The following is a 22,261-nucleotide window of genomic DNA, read 5'->3' as shown; positions in this document are numbered from 1 at the left end:
CCTGGTGCATGCCAGAGGATTTTGGCATTCAGGGCTGATGCTTTATCTCCTCTCATAAGGATGCAGCTGCCTGGGCAGTGCTCTCTGCTTCGTTAGGTCAGGATCAGATAGAGCTCAAGAGAGAAGTGCTCTCACATCCCAGAGGAAAGTTTAGTCTTATCTTTGCAGCTGTAGGTTGCAGCTCTCGCGAGGCTTAGAGGAAAAGGCCAGCCTTAGACGAGGCTGGGGAACAGGACTAGGATTAAAATTGACCTGGCAAAAAATTAGACATCTTTAAGCTACATCAGATGATCAGTCTATTCTGCCAGATCCTGCAGAAACATGTCACCAAAAAGGAGGCTGCGCTAGTTGTCAAAAATAAGCAGCAGGGGGGAAGACAGTACTTTTTTCAGGGGCAGTGCTGGATTTAACTAAAGCGTACATGAAAGCGTCATTTGCTCCTTCATCCTGTGTTTCCCACTCTGCTCCTTGGTAAACATTATTGTTGTCTCATCCATTACTTAAATCCTTTTCAGGCCTTAAATAGATCTGGTTTGCAGCCATCAGATTTGAAGATTGGCAGTCCTCTGGACTCTGGAGCTGTGTTATTACTTCATAATCTATTTTTGGGGGTTGCTTTTTTCTTTTTGGTTGAGTGGAGGTTGGTAAAGTGCTAGTCCATAGGTTGTGCTTGAATTGAGCTTGAAAACATGGCTACTAAATACTTAAGCCCAAGCCAAAGTGAGGAGCCAGAACTATAATTTTTGAAAATCGGTTTTGCTAGAATTATTTTTAAGTAATTTCTTCCATTACCTCATTAATATCTGTATCTTCCCCTCCTCTTTTTCCTGCATACCATTTCAGTGAAGTAAAAGATTATGGTTGTGGGCAATAAAAGAAAAATATGGCGTTATGAAATTAATTTCATTTTTCAAGCTCTCTCTTTACCGAGTGACTTTGTGAGGGCCCACTAGCACGCTGCTCAGAGTGCACCCCACTCCCCAAGTGCTGGGGTTGCTTGCAGACAACCCACCGCTGGGATGACTACAATGTTGGGTCTATAAAAATGACTAAAAGGTGAAGATTAAAATCAATCACTGGACTACTTTTTGCTTTCTCCTGAGGCTCTAAATCTCCTAGAGGTTTTCAGTGGCTCTTAAGTTCCATCTTGAAACAGGGAAAAATAATACAAATTGTAAAACAAAACTTAAAATCTCCCTTCGTCATTTTGATTCCAGGAGGTAAAATGTCAAATGTTGTAAGCTCACTACACTGACTTTGATTCTTGCCAGAGGTCCAACAAAATCATGCCATTTTGAAAATCAAAGTAATTGGGAGCATGATGTATGTTTGTGCAAAGCAAATGCCAAATTTGTATGCTGCAATATTCATGATCCACATTTCTGGATTCATAAACAAGTATTTGAGCCAAAAGTCCTTAAGTATCTGCCTGATGGAGAGCAGAAACACTGCTATTTACTTATCTAGCTAATGTGAATTAATCCATACACCTCCAAGAGTGAATATTTGAAGAAAGTAATTCATGCTTCGTCTGCAAAGTTGAAGGAATTAATTGAGCAATTTTTGATAATGAAAACATTATAGGAAATTGCAGTCTGATTGCGGAGCAGGAAAAGAAGCAAAGTGCACTGGTTACCTTTTCCTTCATGAATTACTTTCTCTGTTGCAGTAAATTCTATTGCAAGGGGTCAGATACATCTAGTGTATAACAGAATTGTCATTAACCCTCACGCACAACACCTATATAATACCCTTCTGCTGTTGAGAGGTATTTAGAGGGTATGAATCAGTTGCCAATAGTTAAAATTCCTTAATTAATTTGTCAAATGCTTTCCTTTTGTACCATTGTACAAAATGTACTATTTTCCAAACTGAACTCTGAAAAGCTCCAGATTTCTGGAGATTTGATTTGTATATAGGAATAGTCCCATTGTCCTTCTCCCTTCCTTCATCTCCTCCTGCCTTCACTTTTCTAACCTCTGTTAACCACCGTAAGCAGAGACAAGTCCATGCAAAGCATCATAGCTGCCTGAAGAGTTTTCTCAAGACTTTCTAGCAGGGCAGGCACAACTGAACCTTGTGGGACCAAGGACAAAGACAAAATAATTTCTTGGGAAAGACTGCCAGCATGGAAGTGTGTATTGGGTTTGCGTGGCAAGGTTTTGGTAACGGGGGGGCTACAGGGGCAGCTTCTGTGAGAAGCTGCTAGAAGCTTCCCCTGTGTCTGATAGAGCCAATGCCAGCCATCCAAGATGGACCCACCACTGGCCAAGGCTGAGCCCATCAGTGACAGTGGTAGTGCCTCTGGGATAACATATTTAAGAAGGGGGGAAGTTGGGGGGGAAACAGCAACTGCAGCTGAAGAGATGAGTGAGAATATGTGAGAGAACAACTCCACAGACACCAAGGTCAGGAAGAAGGAGGGGGAGGAGGTGCTCCAGGCACCGGAGCAGAGATTCCCCTGCAGCCTGTGGTGAAGACCATGGTGAGGCAGGCTGTCCCCCTGCAGCCCATGGAGGTCCACGGTGGAGCAGATATCCACCTGCAGCCCTGAGGACCCCACACCAGAGCAGGTGGATGCCCAAAGGAGGCTGTGACCCCATGGGAAGCCTGCACTGGAGCAGGCTCCTGGCAGGACCTGTGGACCCGTGGAGAGAGGAATCCATGCTGGAGCAGGTTTGCTGGCAGGACTTGTGACCCGTGGGAGACCCACGCTGGAGCAGTCTGTTCCTGAAGGACTGCACCCCGTGGAAGGGACCCATGCTGGAGCAGTTTGTGAAGAACTGCAGCCTGTGGGAAGGACTCACGTTGGAGAAGTTTGTGGAGGACTGTCTCCCGTGGGAGGGACCCCACGCTGGAGCAGGGGAAGAGTGTGAGTCTTCCTCCCCCTGAGGAGGAAGGAGCGGCAGAAACAGCGTGTGATGAACTGACTGCAACCCCCATTCCCCATGCCCCTGCGCCGCTCGGGGGTGGGGGAAGGTTGCAAGTTCGGGAGTAAGTTAAGCCTGGGAAGAAGGGAGGGGTGGGGGGAAGGTGTTTTAAGATTTGGTTTTATTTCTCATTATCCTGCTCTGATTTGACTAGTAATAAATTAAACTAATTTTCCCCAAGTCGAGTCTGTTTTGCCCATGATGGTAATTGGTGAGTGATCTCCCTGTCCTTATCTTGACCCACAAGCCTTTCATTTTATTTTCTCTCCCCTGTCCAGTCGAGGAGGGGGAGTGATAGAGCGGCTTTGGTGGGCACCTGGCATTGAGCCAGGGTCAACCCACCACAGAGTGCATGGCTGCAGCCTCCCCTTTTACCCCTGCAATGGTTCCCTCTCTGTAGAAATCATCACCAGTTCTACTCTTTTCTCCATTTTTATAGGGCCTCTTCTTTTTCTTTGGTTCCCAAAAGAAGATGGGAGGTATAGGTAAAGTGCTGAGCGTAGCTATGTGTTTGCATTGCTATTCAGTCCTACTCATGGAATGATCTGCCAAATTTCTAACCAGTTCCTACCATGTTTTAAAAGAAATAGCTAAAAGCGTCAACATACCCATGTACTTGGATACCTTGGAAAAATTAGCTGGATAGCTCCATGTAATAGGTTTGATTTTGCATGGGTCTTGTTCTGTTTGCTAAGATTGTTGGTGTTTGTTTGCACTGCACATTGTTTGTTAAAGACAAATTGACACGATCCATTTTTTAGTTCACAGAAATAATGCATATCACACTTTTTGCATGGCAAAATCTTCCAGAAACAACTTTCTTTGGGAGACTCTCCTATTGACACCATGTAATCACGTGGTACAAGAGTTTCCTCTTTGCAGGGATCATCATAAACTGTTCTCATTCACTGGCATGTGGATTCCTGAAGGAATCTCTGTAGTTTCCCTGGTTCCCATCCAGGAACTTCTTATCACTTGTTAAGGTGGAAGCTGTCCCAGGAGAAGTGACTGGAAAAGTACGTGCAGGTTGCATTATATATAACACTGGTAATTACAAGCCTTCAAAGCTCATAAATCACCTTTAGCAGTCAATAGTTTTTAAATGGGAGTTTGATTTTACATCTTATCTGGATTGGAGTAATTTACATTAACTTTTTTGAGTTTTTCCTCAAACAACAGCAGAGCTGGAGACCCCCAGTAAGAACTGGTGCCAGGGATGCTCCCGTGGGCTCTGGTCTTGTGGGAGCCTGTTCCATGGACAGAGGAGCTGGAGGTCTGTGAGCTATCCTGGGTTCTGCATTTCAAATTAGAACACTGGAAACTCTATAAATTAACCAAAACCTCTCTACAGAGGCAGGCATTTTCCATCCTCAGCCTGTAACCCAGATACAGCTTCCTTTTCTTTTTTTTTTTTCCCCTCAGAACTTTTTAGAGGTGATACTAAAAAGAAAGGGAAAGTGATGTCATAAATGTATCTATGTTTTCCTGCTTACAATACAGCTGAGAGCCCTTCCAGAGGAAGAATATATCCAGATCCCTATAAAGTACATAATTACAACATCTCTGAAAGTTTATTTCATATGGTTAATTTCAATAGTAAATGACCAAAGTGAACACATTACAGTTACAGGCCTTATTGGATAGGCAGAAAACACTGCATCTTTGTCTTACTTTTGTAGATGACTTTGCAGACAGCAGAATCCAGTAGTGCTGCTGCTATTACTTTTTTGTGAATTCTACATGTCCTCTAAGGTTGCTAATGTTGTTCTTACAGTAATAAATTAAACAGTTTATGCAGAAATAGTATTCCTCTATAATTTGTACAATATGAAATTTTAGTAGTTTACATTATAAAAATAATGTAACTTCTGTTGTCTCAGTTTTGCGTATTTTTATTTCATTCATCATATAAAATGTATTATTTCTGTATAAAACTCCCATTATAACACTAACTTTAATGATGTTAATTCCCTTCAATTGCATTTTAAGTATGCTGTTTCTTTCACTGATAAAAGTGACTAAAAGATTTAAAAAAAAAATTAGCTGCAGATACTAATTTTCTGGCTTTTTATTTTGCAGTAATATTTCAAAACCTGCCAGAAACTGAAATCTGGGAGAAGCCTGACACCAGCCCACCATTACAGAACTTAGTGAAATTGTGCTGTTTCTGAAAATGTCCTCACTCGCGTTTTGAAGTGAATGCTATATCCCCATCTTTAAGGCAAGGTAACTCTTCTGCTCTCATTTCAACTAACTGTAGTACTTGGGTAGAAAATATATGCAACAATTTTATAACCAGAAAAGTTTCCGTAGTACCACTAGCCTATTTATGTACCATGTAAGGTTAATACTTTACACTTATCCTAGCTTTCATATCTGCCTTTCTAGTTGGAGTAATTCGCAAATTGCGGCTAAAAGTGCTGAACCACTCGCATACTGGCAGCAGCTGCACAGGCTCCGTGTATTTTATTGTGTACAGAAAGTGTTGTTTGGTTGTTAAGATGAGCACACAATATTTGCATGATCATTTTTTACCTCTTCTGGATAAAAGATATTAAGTTATACAGAAGTGTCCCAGAGGTCATATTCTGATTTTGCTTGTTTGTTATAAATGTTAAGATTAATAAAATATGTTCTTATTTTAAAAAGAAAGTGGAAAAATCAACTGAATGACATGCCACATTTTTTGTGCCAACCGGGCGGAGCCAGAATGCACAAAGAGTAACACTAGAGAGCTGAGCACAGGTAGTTTTTAAAACCAAAGAAAAGTAGTCTCATGTTTCAGAGGAATTCAAGCCACTTTTACTTCCTCTAAGGGGGGGAAGAGAAAAAAAGGAAAAGAAGAAAAAGAAGGGGGAAGAAAAAAAATAAGAAACAAACCAACCCAAATCCTGTAAACTCTAGGTACTAGTGAATGGGATCTTCTGCAGAACAATGTGTGTGGTACGACCAGCGATACCTCTCTGATGCCTGTTGTTGATATATATGGTTGCCAGATGTATGATATGCATATTAATTTTTATTAATCTATATAAAAAGTATCCTTGTATAAAGAAGTATTTCCCTGTAACTACTTCCCATAAGAATATGCTTAACCCAGGCTAATTTGTTCATGCCAAATATCTAAGTTAAAATGGTTACCATCAATTAAGCGCTTTTACTCAAAACACATCTGCATCCTATAACTCTGCAGACTAGGGTGCTGGCCCATATTGAAAAGGATTTACTCTTGGTAGCTTTCCCAAGCAGACTTGGAGTTTGAAAAAACAATTTAAAAAAAAGAAACTAAAAGGCCAGAAATGCTTCATGTCAATGTTTATATCCAGTGAATTCATATACAGGAGATTAAGGAAGACTCTCCTACAATAGGTTAATTGGAAGATGCAGAAGCATCAGAATAGTGTTCTAGTGCTGAGGAAAACACTTCCCTCCGCAGATGCTCACCCAGAAATTGACTGGTATTCAGCAGATTGGAAGTTCACCTCTGTAGTATCTGTGGTGAACCCTGATTCATTTAGCCTATGGAGCAACTGAAGGCAAATATCTTGAATAAAATATTTTAATTTCAGGTCAGATTGCCATTAACTCCAGTCTTCTTATGTTCCTGTAGTGCCACCTCTCTACAGGCAAAAAAATCAATGTGAAATCATTTCACTTGTGTGCTCACAGGGCTCTGGAGATGAGCGGCTGTATTCACCTAGCCACAAGCAGGTGGCTGGCAATTGCAATTAGCCATTTCTCTCTCATTTCTGCACTGCCTGTGCATGTTGAGATGTCTGACTTAGCCTGGGATAAAGAGACAAGGGACCTGAGGCACCAAGCTAGCTCTGGTAGGCAGATCTTTCACTCATGTTAGTGTGCTTGCGTAGAGGAGAAAGAGCACCTAAGTGCCCTAATTAAGGGAAAATGGCACCTCAAGCCCGTAGTAAAGAGCAAGCCTTAATAACAAGAAAGACATGAGCTGAAACTTTGCTTTTTTGGATATTGTAGCCAGACAACCACAAATCCCAAACCCGTATGAGTGCAGCCTGCCTGGGGCCCTAGGGAGTGCTAACTTAGGAAGTTCCCAAATCTTTAGTATGGAAAACCTGTGTGTACAGATGAAGGTTCCTTCCAAGTGGCTTTCCTACTTTGAAAAAAAACAAAAAAAACCCCAAACCCCAAACCTGTTACTTCTACTCCTTTTAGAAAGAGATGGTAGCTGTGTGTCATATCACGTATCAGGCCATAAAGGGGTTCCTAGCTGAAGCACAGAAGTTCTGATGTATTGGTGATTTGTGTGTATATATATATATACAAAAAATGTAACATAAACACATTTGTACTGATTGGGTATACTACCTAGCACCATTATGTCGAGCCATCAAAAGGAGACTAAAGTGTAAGATGCCATGTGAAGCTTGTCTTTCCTTCTTCCCCTGCATGAGTCATGCTCTGTGTCAGATAGGTGAGTAGACATTTCTTAAAACAAAGTGAGGCTGCTCTTGACTCTTACTTACAAAAGATTCCAACAGAAGTTATTCAGATTATAAAATATTCATGAAAAGGGATTTAAAATATCATCCACTTCTTATTATTTTAGCAGTAAATTAAAGCTAGTGACCTCTAACAAAATTATAAAGATGGTTAGATTAGCAGGGAAGGAATTCAGCCCTATTTCAGCACGCTGAAGCTACGAAATAGTTCTCTCTGGCTCCATTAAGAGGTTCAAGAATTGTAACAGAGGTCTCTAGATTTCTATTAAAATAGCATATACAGTATGATTACAATACATTATATCTCTATATAATATTTATTCATTTCCCCCTAGTCTTTTGAACTTCATGATCCTTTGGTCAATTATTTTCAGAGAAGGAAATTGAAACTTCTTACATGGCAGCTTTGACAAATGTGCAGCATATATATTGTATAGCATTCTCATGGGGGAACTTCAGAAAGAAAATTAGTTCCGTCAACATGCCATGAGTTCATCAGCTTGGGCCTTCCTGAACCCTTTGTCATGGCAAATATGCAAAGAACTCTTTCATTTTTATTCCTGCTTAGAAACATTGTCTAAGATCACTCTTATTACTCTTCCTAATTACCTTTCCCATCACCTAGCCTTCCTCTCTGAACATGGGTTTAATAAAAAGGTATAATTTCCCCATGGAAAAATAAGTGAGGAAATATATATATGTGTGTAAGTGTATATAAGTGTGTGTACACACACACACATATATACATAATATAGAGGAAGAATTACTATCTCAGTAGGCAATGTATGTCTTCCATTTAGCAGCAGGCCAAAGATGATGATAAATTCATTAATTCTGTCAATATAAATGCTAAATAGAAATGGGAAATTGGATCTCTGCCTTGTGTCACATTTTCTCCGGTAGGAAATTACAGCAGAGAAATTGAATCTGACGAACCTTCTGTGTTTATAGCCCCTCATCAAAGGTACAGCACGTGATATACAATAAATAGTATGACACCTCTTAATTAAACAGTTCTATTGTTTATCCTAGAATAAATGCATTTTTTTGCTTGGCCAACGAGCAAGCTACAAGCTCCCATAGGGACCGTAAAATAAAGAGGCCATAAAGTTAACCAAAATCAAATTGACAAGCATGCACTAATTATCTCTGGTATTATAGCACTGCAAAGGTGGCTATAGGTTGACAGATAATAGAAGTGAGCTCATTAGTAAAGCACTGAATGTTTTAATGTTTGTAAAGAGAGCATTTTTTACATTTAGTCTAGGTATTATATGCATTGTACAATTTTCTAAATTACCATCTTAGATATATTTGTAAGTTAAATTTATAAAAGCATAATTTCTGGTAGAAAATGGCTACATCATAGCTGGGGAAGCTTATTTTAGACAGACATAAGCTGTTTGACTTTCACACTGGATGATTGCAGGGGCTTACAGAAAGTGTGGTGAAGAGAAGGAAAGGGAAAGACTGCACGTGAAATAAATGAGTCTGATATTACAGTGTGAGTTCAGACACAACAAGAAGAATATTCAAAATCTTCCTTGTATATTTGTGATTTAAAAGTACTGCTTTTCCAAACACACAGACTACTTCTTGTTAGTTGTGGATGTGATTCAGCTTTGACCAAAGATTGTACAAGTGAAACATCTTTTCAATTTCTCCTTCTGTGTTCTCTTTAATTAGTTTGATGGATTTATTTTGCTAGTAGGAAGGAAAATATTAAAACCCCTACCTTATAGAAAGCCAGAGTATCAATACAGATTTCTGAATGCAATCTATTGCTTTTTTTAAACATAGAAAAAAGTTTTCTGATGAACTGAATTCTTTTGTCCATGCTCTATTTGTAAATTATTTTCCTAAAATCTCAGTCAAGAACTGCAAGAAAGAGAAGTGCTGCTCTTTGACATACGATAGTTGACTGTGGTGGGTTGGCCCTGGCTGGATGCCAGGTGCCCACCAAAGCTGCTCTGTCACTCCCCTCCTCAGCTGGACAGGGGAGAGAAAATATAACAAAAGGCTTGTGGGTTGAGATAAGGACAGGGAGATCACTCACCAATTACCGTCACGGGCAAAACAGACTCGACTTGGGGAAAAAAATTAATTTAATTTATTACCAGTCAAATCAGGGTAGGATAACGAGAAATACAACCAAATTTTAAAAACACCTTCCTCACACCCCTCCCTTCTTCCTGGGCTTAACTTTATTCCTGATTCCTCTACCTCCTCCCCCTGAGCGGCGCAGGGGGACGGGGAATGGGGGTTTGGGTCGGTTCGTCACATGTTGTTTCTGCCGCTCCTTCCTCCTCAGGGGGAGGAGGACTCACACTCTTCCCCTGCTCCAGCGCGGGGTCCCTCCCACGGGAGACAGTCCTTCACGAACTTCTCCAACGTGAGTCCTTCCCACGGGCTGCAGTTCTTCACAAACTGCTCCAGCGTGGGTCCCTTCCACGGGGTGCAGTCCTTCAGGAACAGACTGCTCCAGCGTGGGTCCCCTGCAGGGTCACAAGTCCTGCCAGCAAACCTGCTCCAGCGTGGGTTCCTCTCTCCATGGGTCCACAGGTCCTGCCAGGAGCCTGCTCCAGCGCAGGCTTCCCACGGGGTCACAGCCTCCTTTGGGCATCCACCTGCTCCGGCGTGGGGTCCTCCACAGGCTGCAGGTGGATATCTGCTCCACCGTGGACCTCCATGGGCTGCAGGGGGACAGCCTGCCTCACCATGGTCTTCACCACGGGCTGCAGGGGAATCTCTCTGCTCCGGCGCCTGGAGCACCTCCTCCCCCTCCTTCTTCCCTGACCTTGGTGTCTGCAGAGTTGTTCCTCTCACGTCTTCTCACTCCTCTGTCCGGCTGCTGTTGCACAGGTGTTTTTTCCCCTTCTTAAATATGCTATCCCAGAGGCACTACCACTGTCGCTGATGGGCTCAGCCTTGGCCAGTGGTGGGTCTGTCTTGGAGCCGGCTGGCATTAGCTCTATCAGACATAGGGGAAGCTTCTAGCAGCTTCTCACAGAAGCCACCCCTGTAGCCCCCCCCGCTACCAAAACCTTGCCACGCAAACCCAATAACATTGACCCATGAGGGACTTTGTTTTCTTTAGACATAATCACTGTGTTTTACAATGAACAAATCAGTAATGTGAATTATTCTTTCCACTCTCACCAGTAGAGTGAGTAAATAAAATCAAAACTCAGTGCAGGGGGAGGGAACTTCGCAGCACCTTGTTGTTGGGTTATGGAAAGAAAAGCCAAGGTCCTTCCACAGTTGCAAAAAAAAAAAATTAGTTTTGACTAGCAGCTTCTGCAGAGAGCCCCCACCACAAGGCAGCGAGCTCCCCTTGCTTTTTTTCTAAGTTCTTCTTGGTGTGTTTTGTTTGCATCTGAGGGTCCAATCGTGCAGGTCCTGTGGCCTGGCCATGCACACATGGGGCTCTGGTGCTGCTTAACCTCCTTTTTTGCACTGCTAAAATCCTACAACCCCCTTCCCAGTGTGAGCTGCTACAGCCACTGGCTGCTCCAAGCAGCTGGAGGGCCTCTGGCTAGCATATCATTGGCCTCACTGTCCTGGCCCACACGGGCAAGAAGCATGCCTGATACAGGGAAGGAAATGCCCCTGGGACAAGGGGAGGTTTGTGACCTGCTGAAGGCATCCAGGGCAGGAATCATCGTTGCCAGTGGAGCCAGAGTCATACTTCTTCAACTTATACAGTGGCAGAAACAGGACAGGTACCAGGGATTTAGTATTCCTTTTCCACTCAATTCAAGCACTGGAGAGAGTCCATATTGAAGACCCCAGACAATCTTGGTAAAATACCAATCTTGGTATTTTACTTAACTTTAAACAGATATGTGTGCTGTTACTTCACGTCCAAGTTGCCTTCCAAGTCTTCATATGAAAAGATAGCCAGTACTCAAAAATTGGCTTTACAAGCAAAACGTCTGGATTAAAAATCATCCTAAAAGTAGTTGCTTCTTGTAACTCCTAAGTAACACTAAAAGGTATTGTTGAACTCCCAGATGCACAGAGGTATTTTAAATGATGCATGTTTCTTTTACTAGCTAACCTTTACCGATCTTTCAAGTCGTGTTATCTTTAGGAATCAACAATCTACCAGCAAAAGAAGCTAAAAAAACATGGAAATTGCTCAAAGACCTGTCTGTGACTACGAGTGTAAATGATGGAAAAACTCTCAACTCAAATTACTGTTTGAAATATCGTTATTCATAAGGGCAAACAACCCTTTTGCTGTGCCCATTAACCTGAATATGGACAACATTAAAAAGCACCACAGCTGAACTATGAGACCCATTGAAGACAAAGTGTTTGTTGTAGCTGTGTTCATACGCAGTATTCTTGAGTGCACTGTAGCTATGTGGCTGGAATACAGAGCAAGCCCGATCACTATCAGAAAAACAGATTTGGTAACCAGCCTAGTGACAAAGATGTATTTTACTGTGCTTTCAAAACCGAGGGATTGTTCCAAAACCCAGTGTGCTGCATGGAATGTAAATGTGATGCTGTTTTATTTGACTAAGGTTTTGAATTGGTAATGCTTTTTACCATGGGTAGCATAATAAAACTTGTATAGAAAGACAAAATAGTATGCACACGGTAAATTTAGATGTGAGGTTAGAGACTTTGGGGAGAAAAGAAAAAGCAATGAGAGAGAGTAATTAAACACAAAGTAATTTTTTCAAAGGCTATGGCAAATTCTCCCTCTCTCCAAACCTTTAATCCAAGTTTGGTGGTTTTGAAGGACATGTAAAATCAAAACTAGTGTGAAGAAGGACGGACACTAAAGGATTTAGTCAGCAGTGGGAAAACTAGACAAATTTCCAGTTTTACCTTTCCTTCAGAAGTTCTGGGCCAATGTGAGGATTGTCCCAGCAGCCAGCCCACTACAATTTTCTGAAGGCTCTTCATGAACACTGTAGGTACAGCCCTTCCTGGCAGCCTGACCTTATCAATCCACAGCTGTTATTTGTTCTAGATTTGCATTTTTATTTGTATCAATAAGTTCTATCATAACCCTTGAAAACCATTGTTTTCATTCATATCAGTATTTTTTTCAGCCAGTTCTCTGAGATAACTCCAGAAGCGTTTCCCAACCAACTCCACTTTGTCATCAGCTAAAAATAAGTCTGAAAATGATATGCATCAGACAAAAAGCTTGGGAATACTACACCTCACCATATAGCATATTGATTTTTATATCAGTTTAAACTTATTGACTTCAGTATTTCTGTCTGTCTCTACTAGAACTTAGAAAATGGCTCTCAATTAAATAGCTGTTGTTAAGATTTGAGAGTCTCCAGTTTTCTTTCAGGGGGCTGGGACTGAACTCCAAGCATTCATGAACCCTTCAGGAAACCTTTGGTGTGCTTGACCTAAGGGTGGTATTGGGACTGGAGAGAGACTTGCATGGCTTTTTTGTACCTTTATGTGTACAATGGATTATCAGTCTTTATTACACACACTAAAATTCTTTGATGGAGTACGCTTTTTCTAGCTCCCTATACCACATCCCTAAGCTTGGAAACCTAGGGATTTCTTCAAATCTTCCAGGAAAGATGTCCAGCAAGACCACATGAGCAAAAACCTGTAGCTTTGGGGGGTGGGGGAGAAGTAAACCTTTTGAATCAGAGTTAGCTGGGAATGTTCAGATGTGATTTTCTTTTGGTTTACCTACTAAACTCTTAGATGAGGATGTCAGCCTGTACTTTCTCTGGTGTGGTTTCACTGAGCTGAATATCCCAAAGCAAAGGGCCTCTGGGCTTCTAGATACCTGTTTCAGAGTTTTTGACTGTGGCAAGTTACTGGCTCTAAAACTTAAGAGTATGTTGGACACCAAGACCTCTAGATTCTAGGTCTACCAGCTTGACTGTCATCAGGTGGCCCCAGTCCAAAGGTGTGGGGCACAGGCTATCTCTGTATTGGCGAGCTACCCTAGAGTAAGAAAGTTGAGCTGACTTTCATAATATCTTAAGTCATAATCTCTCTATCTATTTTCAGTGGTTGAACAGTTTAAAGTAAATCTGTAGAAATCTAATGTTTTGCTAACTGATATCAATACATAGGTTAATGTAGAATAATAATGCCAAATAGTGTCGGATACTAGGAATTAGTATTATGAAGGAAGTATGTTTTTTTTATTTGGAGCTATCTATTATGTTATTTATGAAAATGGAAATTTTTGCATTTCAGCTGAATAGAAGTATGTGTGCATACTGACAATGTTTTCCTTTTGCATTCCTATTCATAAAACCTATAAATTCTCCTTCCCTGCTCCTTTTTTTTTTTTTTTTAGTCTTTTGGTATTTAAGCTTCTGGGAATGTGTATGTCCAGGATTTTTGCTGCAAAATATAAGATACAGAAATGAAGCTAAGTTTTCTTAAAGAAGTAGGAATTAAGGAAAAACCAATTATTCCCACTAACAATATCATAGTGTTTCCATTGTTCTTTGTTTCTTCTGAAAAGTCTGAAATTATTTTGCTGTTTGTAGAAATTTAAAATGAAAAACAGTTTTTGTGAAATCATCTGTATTATAAATATAAAGCAAGTCTGGAAATTCACTAGGAGAGTACCCAGTATGAGTGTCATCTTGTGTGGGAGGCATTTTGCCCAGGCACTTTCTTTTTGTGTGTTAAAAATACCTTTGGATTCTGCACACTGGTGCCAAATATGAAGTGCAAAGAAATTCAGACCCACTGGGAGACCACCTCTAGACTGAGAGGAAACATATGCTCCAGAAGCAGTGCTCTTTTTCATTCATTCAGCCTGGCATAATCCTCACATTCCCAGACTGACTCTTGTCAGGATTTGAAAAATATATGTGGGGGCAGCTGGAGTAGTTTCCGTTCCACTTTATTTAAGCTGTGCTTCTTAGTCTGCCACAGACTTGGCAGGCAAATGCCAACCTTCTTCAACTCTTGGTAGAGATGACTAAACCAAAGCACTTGTATTGATTTTAGGATGATTTAGTACCCCCGCGTCAGGAAGATGTCTGTGGATTCCTTTATTCTTGCCACTGCAGTAACAGTTTAAGCTGGCAAGGATTCACAGTCCAGACTTCATCTCTAATCCATATTAATAGAATAGTATTGCTTTTCATTAGCTTTATAGCTGTCAATGAATGATTCGGTATAGGCTATATGCTTTCTTGGTGGCCTTAGACCACCAGATCCTGTATTAATGGCATAATTTTTTTTTTCTGTAGTTGAGATTTTCTTGACTTGTTTGCTCTGAAGCAAGTTTAACACACCCTTGCATTGAATTTCTTTATGAATAGTATGGTATACAAGACAATATAATTTTATTTCAAGGGCATTCTCTCCAGGAACAAATTTCCACAGACCTCTAGAAATAGATCTGTAATTGCATGGAGGAAAAGGGAACGCCAAGTACCAGGCAGACAGGGCAACACTGAGGTCAACATGCAAATAAGAGCCAACAGTTCAAATCAGACTTAATGTAGACAACCTATGCATAATGTTTTGGGGTTTCTTTTTCACATTGTTTGGAAGTTTATGTGTGTGAAGAAGGCAGGACAAGATACACTCATCAGAATCTTAACATATGCATGAGAGCATTGTAGTTTAACTAAAGTGAATGCTGCAAGACAATAACCAACATAAATACCCGCATCATATCAGGATTCAGAAATGACATTGGTATCTATGATTGTGTTGGACATAATGAAACAGACATGTTTATGTGACGAAATGTAGCCTTGGGCTCATGCCAGGCTTGAATGCAAGGAACAAGACAAATATAGAACCAAATTTCATTTCCATTTGATCATATTTGTGTTTGTGAACTGTAAGTACCTCTAAGGTCACGTGTAGAGTTGCAAATCCATCAGTCAGTGAACCCAAAACTAAGTAATATTAAGCAGAGTGAAAAATTTTGATAACAAAATTGCGTGTTGAAACAAATTCTGAGAATGCTGCAGTTCCAACAACAACGTAAACCTACCCTGGATGCCCAGGGCATGTGTAGATATGAATTTGCTGGTAAAGACAAATACTCCAATATGTGTGGAGTCAAAGATTTATCCTACTATGAGAACTCTTGTAAACCAAATTTTCTGACCTGACTGTAAACCTTAAGATAGTAAACATATTTCCTCATTCCTTTGTTTCTGGAAACAAGAAATAACTTAGATTTCTTTATTCTTGTTTCTTTATTCTCCTTTTCTCTGACTTTCTAATATTCAAGACTGAGGAGAAAATGGTCCCTTTATAGGTTCAGGAATCAATTTCTTCAATATTTCATGTTTTGGGGAATGGACATACTAATTTTAAATATTCGGAATTTACACTTCTGAAATACTGACTTCTCGTTTCTGTTTTTAACCTTTGTGTTATATTTTTATACATAGGCCATGTTTTCAGTTCAAAAGGCGTGCAGGGTTCTGAATGTAGTCTCTTCCTTTTAAAACGAAATCAAGTAAGAATAAAAAAGTGAAGAAGGGGGATGGAAGTGCAGCTAAAAGATCTGCCCATTTTAGAATTCAAGACCTTGTCTTTACATACACAGTCTAAATACGTGTGGCTTCTAGCATTAGCCTTTGGAACTTAGCAAGAAAAATTCAATTTGGGGGAATATAGGTCACATGTAGAGATTGTGTTGGAGCTTAGGACAGAGAGAATGGGAATGTCTTCCAGTTTCTAAGAGGTAGTTAGCTTCTGTATCATTCCTGATAATAACCAATGCCTGTGAAACTCAGTTTAAACATATGCAATACCAGTAAAAACAAACAAACAAACAAAACCAAAAAAGGTTAGTCAAACCCCAATCCATTTTTATACCAGGCCAAACATTCAAAACGGAAACCAAATAGCCCAACAATTCTTCACATTTTTTCACTGCCTGTTCCTTGTGTTCTTTTTTTCATATAGTATCTGTTGAATTGCTGTGTAACAAGATAATGACCATTTTCATCTTTACAGCTAACGATTAAAATAGCCAGGCAGCACCAGGAAACTATCAGTGGAAGAAGATCCTTCTCAGAAAATAAAAAGAAGACCTATCCATCCTTTTGTCTTCCCTCAGGTAAAAGACTCAAGTCTTACACAGCCCTGGTTGAGGATTCATGATGAGCAGATCACAAGTGCCTTATTTATCCCACATTCTTTTGTGGTGAAAAATACACATTCAAAGCAAAATATATTTCTACCACACTAGGACTGCAAAGTCAATAGTTCATCTATCTCATCTTTTAGGAATCTTTAAATATATCTGTGTGTTTATTTCATCTCACAAGACTGACACACAGCAATGGTCATACTAGCTGGTGAATCAAAAGGATTTTAGGGGCCATAACTTGAGCTGAGAGTTTTGTGTTTCTCTTGAAAAATTTGACCACACCAGCTCTAACAGTAAAAGCGGAGCTAAGAGAGGCTTTGCTCATTGAGTTGCAGGTGCTCACAGTGTTATTAACTGTTGCAAGAGAAACACAACACTTGAACTTTTACCAGACATAGTAAAAAAGGAAATTGCATTCACAGTTAAGCTGGAGAAGGTGTTTGCTGGGGCTGTGTGTTTGATAGATACCCTGTAGAGACTGCTCAGCTCTCTCAGTGAGCGGTGGGCCACGCACCCAGGAAAACAGCCCTCAAGAAAGGCAGCTGCTTGGGTCTCGCTATGAACTCAAATAGGGCCATGGTTTGGTCGGCCAGGCCTGCCCTGATGATCACTGCAACAAGGGAGGGAGAGCCAACCTTGTACTCACCCTAGCTCAGCTGGATGATTTTCTTCCCGTGGGAGAAAGAGCTGAACAGGCTGTGCTTCTGTGCATTACAGCCACGCTCTTGTCTTGTGCAAGGGTGGGCTTTCCATGTATTTCCTCCCTACACGCCCCAATCCGGCTTGCCAGTTTAGGTAAGATTCTTGTATTTCTTTGGATACTGAATCTTTAAAAGTATTTTAATAATGGCAAAAAATGAATATGACATATTGCCAGCAAAAATATATTAGTAAATTTAAGAGTAATAAAAAGTCATTAAATTCGTAGAGAGTACTGGTTTGGAAAACTGAAGGGGTGCACGTTTTCCAGCTCCACTTCCCTTCTGGATGCTGGTAGTGAGTCACAAGAGTATTTGACTGATCCAAAGAACTTACCAGGCTGGATTTTAAAAATAATTAGTGGGTGCAGTCCCCTTGATCATACATAAAAAAATCTTGAGGACTGTTTGTGGTAAAACAAGTGTAGCTGGACAGGTTTTGAGGGGTTTTTTTGGTTGTTGGTCAAAAAGAAAAAATAAGGGAAAATTTATTAGTTCTTGTAGAACCTGAACAGAAATTATTCAGGGTGATGAGAGAAAGAGAAAGTTTTATGAAACAAAATCCATAATTTTATTTTGGTTTAGCCTAAAACTTTTCTATTAACTCAAAAGAAATTTGCTTTTTCATTCTGTTTTTCCTATAAAGGTCAGCTTCTAAATGAGAAGTGACACTTCAAAATGCTTTTAATACTGCCCCTCTCCCTCAAAAGTTAAAAGGACATATTTTAGTATTTTCAAAATGTTTCCCATCCATTTCTTTCAACCGATATTATTTGCTGAATCCACCTTCAGTTTCTCAACAATTTTGGCTTTGGCACAGTTCAGTTTTCCACTGACTTCTCCAATCTGTTCAAAAAAGTACCCAGCTTTGATCTTGTGTCCCCTCATAAGGAATAGGTGTGTCTATCTGGGAACAGCTAATACAAAAAATGAGAGATATGTTACTGCAAGTGGTTAAAAGAAATTCTTAAGGAATTAAGATGCTCAGGACGGAAGGGGGATGTTGAGCTCAGGCTTAGTCTCAAATTTTGTGTCCCTGTGATTTCTGAAGTAATCTGGAGATGTGATCTTGACACAGTCTATCACAGTTAGTGATACCTTCTGTGATACATATGGTAGAGAGGCTTATATTGTTATGAATATTGAACTGTTCTTTTTTCTCTGTGTATGATGGCTACAGATAGTATATAGAGAGTCTTCAAGTCTTTTTCCCTGTACTAGAGCCCTGTAGGCTTTAAAGGTCTTTAAAGTAAGATTTTCCAGAGTGACTTGCAAAGCTAAGTACAATCCGTGACACCTCCAGTGGTTTAGTATCTGCCTTCAGAAAATCCACATCTCCTCACTTTTTAATTCTTGGATTCGGCCGTCAGCAGTGTTAATCATGAACGTCTTGCAATAAGAAAAAATGCGAATGAACATTTAATATAATAAAAATCCTCAGCATAATAGAAAGCCATGGAGAAGTAAGTGAGAGGAAAGCTAAGTAGCTGTTATCATACTGACCATTATTAATATTGTGTCGTTTCACAACATCACGTTGTATTTCAAATGGTGACTTAACATAAAAGTAGTATTAGCGTGGGTTTTAATTCATCACTTCTGAAGATTCTTTCTTGTAGAGTGTAAATAAGATTGGCCCTATTAATGCATAAAGAAAAATGTTATTTCATTTAGGCCCACAGAGTGCTTTTCATAAACAGACCCAGCACTGAGGAGTGTAGTTTTAACGTTAAAGTACCACGGTAAGTTAATCGTACCTGAAAATCCTGCTATGAGATAGCGTTTTGATGAATGAATTCTTTATGTAGGCAGATGGGGGCAATTGCCTCTCCGTACATTTGAAGGGCTATTGATCTTTCAGTTGTGTTATGGACACAGTGTTCTTAATTGGGTAATTTGCTTTTTTGTTTTGTCTTATTTTGGCTGTTTTGTATTTTAGCAAGAAAGGTTCCCTTTTATTGAAGTTTCTATAGTAGTAATGAGATTGTCATTTAACCTAATTCTGTTTGTTTCACTGATAGAAATGTTGTAATACTGCCATATTGATTTTGCTTATAATAAAATGCTGCTTATAACATCTGTGGTAGCTGCAAGAATGGGAACTCATTTTCGGCCTAAGAAAAAATACTTATGAACTTACTGTTTTTCAGATCCAAAGTGGTAGAATAAAAACATAGGAAGGGAGAGCTTCTTTAAGGGTGAATGACTCTGGAGAAAAAGGAGTGGGGTTGAGATGGGGGGGAATAGGGGAAGTGCGTTTGATATCTTGAGTGTTTCATGACATTTCTTTCTAAGTTTCCTTACTGTAGATGAAGCCCAGTGGGAGGATAGCAAACTCCAGGTCTCTAGACTCTAAAAACTCAGCAAAGGTGATAGCTGACTGACTATTCTTTGATGACAGCTGCCTCTATAGCCTCCTTGGCAGTCCCTCCTTGGAAGCCTTCCACCGGAGACTGCGAGCTCTCTCCAATGAACAGCCAGATAGCTTTCATGTTTTGTGAACTGCAAAAGTTGAACTTTGTTCAAGTGTATCTGAGAACAGAGCCTGTGTCCTGGCAAATTATTTCAAATGCTCTGTCCTTGATAGCTATTAGATACCTTTTGATTAAATCAAGCCAAGTTTATTTGCCCTATGGAATAACTTGGTCTCTGGCATATAAGATAATGATAATGAATATGGAACTGCTATTAAAATAATATCCAGGACCAGTATCCTCTGTACAATCTAGTTAGGCTTAATATTACTTGACATTAGAGAAGAGTGTGTTACAGATAAGGGATGTCACCTGAGATGCCTATAAAAGGGAAGGAAATGGGACTTTTTCAAGAAAATAAGTTACACTGACACAGGAATAGACTAACAGAAAGTTTGCTGCAATACAGTGTGCTCAGAGAGAGTTGTCTTTGGCATATTATCCAAGAAGGGTGTGTGCTTTCTACTGTGAGAGCCCCTTTTCTCCTGCAGGGCCTTACTGTTTCCTCAAGTATTGACACATGTTCTTCTCCAGCAGCCAGGGTGAAAATGGTGATATAGTCCAGGCAGTACTTGAATTTCCATACAAAGGTCTTTCAGCTTGAATTACTCATACAGGACGTACAAGCCGGAACTCTGTTGGCTTTCTCTGCTCCATTTGCAGCTGTTTGTCCCAGGGAACGGGCTACATCAGCCAAGGCTGATCTTTCTTCCTAAGTGCAAGAGGAGAAATACTTCTCTTGTCAGGTCCAAGCAGATGTCTTCTGGAGAGAGAGATAGGGAAAGGTCATTACAGATGCATATTGTGCCTGAAGTAAAGCTTGGGAGAGAATTTTGTCCTGGACTAATAAAAGGAAATTAAATGGGTTAATAAATAAAACTGAATTATATTAGAAATTAACTTGGATTTGACCAACTTCACAGGAGGTGATACTTGAAAATATGACAGTGGCAAAGTCCTCTAATCACTTTATGATTGTGAAGCAGCTAGTGCTGCCCTGCTGTCATGTATGGTTTGCTTCTCTAATGTTTTACCATATCTGACCAACTTCTGTTAGAGCCAGGTCCTTCTTGGTTCCAGCCAGGGCCCCAAAAGCACCAGGAGGGTCTCCCACCCCTTCTTCTGCTCCCCTAGGAGCTGGGCTACCTGTGCTTGAGGCCAGCTCTGACAGAGTCGGTATATGCCTACATTCAGCCATATATCTTGCTGAGGTGGACCTTGCCTTGTTGACTGGATATCCTGGCTTGACCCAAACATGGTGATCACTGCTGGCCAACTCTGGGTACTATCGCCAAAGCTGCCCTGCTCGCCTTGCTGGGGGGCTGCGGGACGGGGCCCTGGCTGGTGAGGGCACTGCTCGTCTCCCTTCCCTGGCTGAACAGCTGGCCCTCACTGTGCCCTGACATTTTAACTGTAGGTTAGGTAGCTTGCTGAAAGCTCTTGGAGCACCACTGAGGCATGTTTTTGTTTTGGGAAGTTGAAGATTCTTTTAACCTAACTCTTTTAATAACACTGTCAAGGCAAGGGCTTTAGCAACAGTATTTCTGTTTAGACAACCTCATTTTTTGTAAGTGTGTGTGCAAGCACACATACATTAGGCTCTATTACCAAGAAAAGAAATAATATACAGTGTTGTATAAGTAAGTGAAGTACTCCAGTCCTCATGAAAGGACTGAACAGGATCAGATAGTTAAGGTGGCTAACACAGTGACAAGGAGATAGGAATTGAAGCCACCAGGGAAAATAAATGGTTAGAAAGTACTCAGGAAATCTGGATGCTTTCAAGTTGTCTAGGCGTGACTAAAATAATCCTTGGACTGAAGCAATCACAGAAACATTAGTAGTAATCTTTGTGAAAGGTAAAGGAAGCTCTTAAATGCTAAAAATGGACAAGCATTAGGACCACCCATGAAAAAAGGAAAAAGTGAAGGGGTCTAGTAATCATAAGCTGACCAGCTTTATTTCAAACCCTGGAAAAACTAAGAAAATTATAATTTTAGGTATCTGGAAGGCAACAAGGAGAAATATATAACAGTCAAGGTGATTTTTCTCGACCAGTAATAACAAATCAATTTTCTTCTAGAGTAAGAGAGAAAGAGATGACGTTTAATGAAATTTTTTAAATTGTATCACAACTTACAGGAAAGCTAGGGAAATACAGACCATCTGGTACTCCAGTGAAAGTAAATGTGATAAAAATAGTCCTCAGCCCTGCCATTTTATCCCTTCACCGGTGGGCCTAGACCAACCGAGCAACCACAACCTCCAGTACTCCTTTACTTTCTCCAGGGACAGAAAAAATCCTCTTTCTTTCTCTATCAGCAATTAGGATTACTGGGCATCATTCTCCCCTTCAGTGTTCAGGGATCAATTCCTTGCACACTATAAGCTGGTCTAAACCAAAATTGTGGTGAAATTGCCAAGAGATAGTCACATTTTTCCTTTTGCCATCTTACCCTCCTTTCTTCTTTCTTTATCCATCCTCTCAGGTAATTAAAAAGGTTCAATTTAACCTGGATCATCAGTTCCCTGACTGTATGGTTGCAAAAATGCTTGTGCCAGCATGACAGTAGAGTGGTGAAAGGGTAAAGATACAGCA

At 40.4% G+C, this 22,261-nt stretch overlaps 1 long non-coding RNA gene across 1 annotated transcript in view; it reads left to right on the top strand.

Moving 5' to 3' along the window:
* LOC127029314 (uncharacterized) overlaps window positions 1-22,261 on the top strand; it is a 119,100-nt gene that overhangs the window by 85,103 nt on the left and 11,736 nt on the right. The window contains exons 2-3 of the long non-coding RNA XR_007768177.1: window positions 5,010-5,156; window positions 16,355-16,457. This is a non-coding gene — a long non-coding RNA (uncharacterized LOC127029314). The remainder of the gene's footprint in view (window positions 1-5,009; window positions 5,157-16,354; window positions 16,458-22,261) is intronic.

This window comes from Gymnogyps californianus, chromosome 1 (assembly GCF_018139145.2).
Source record: "Gymnogyps californianus isolate 813 chromosome 1, ASM1813914v2, whole genome shotgun sequence".
In the NCBI taxonomy this organism is placed as follows: Eukaryota; Metazoa; Chordata; class Aves; order Accipitriformes; family Cathartidae; genus Gymnogyps; species Gymnogyps californianus.
Note: the sequence above shows the minus strand (reverse complement) of the source record. Positions and strands in the feature narration are given on the sequence as shown.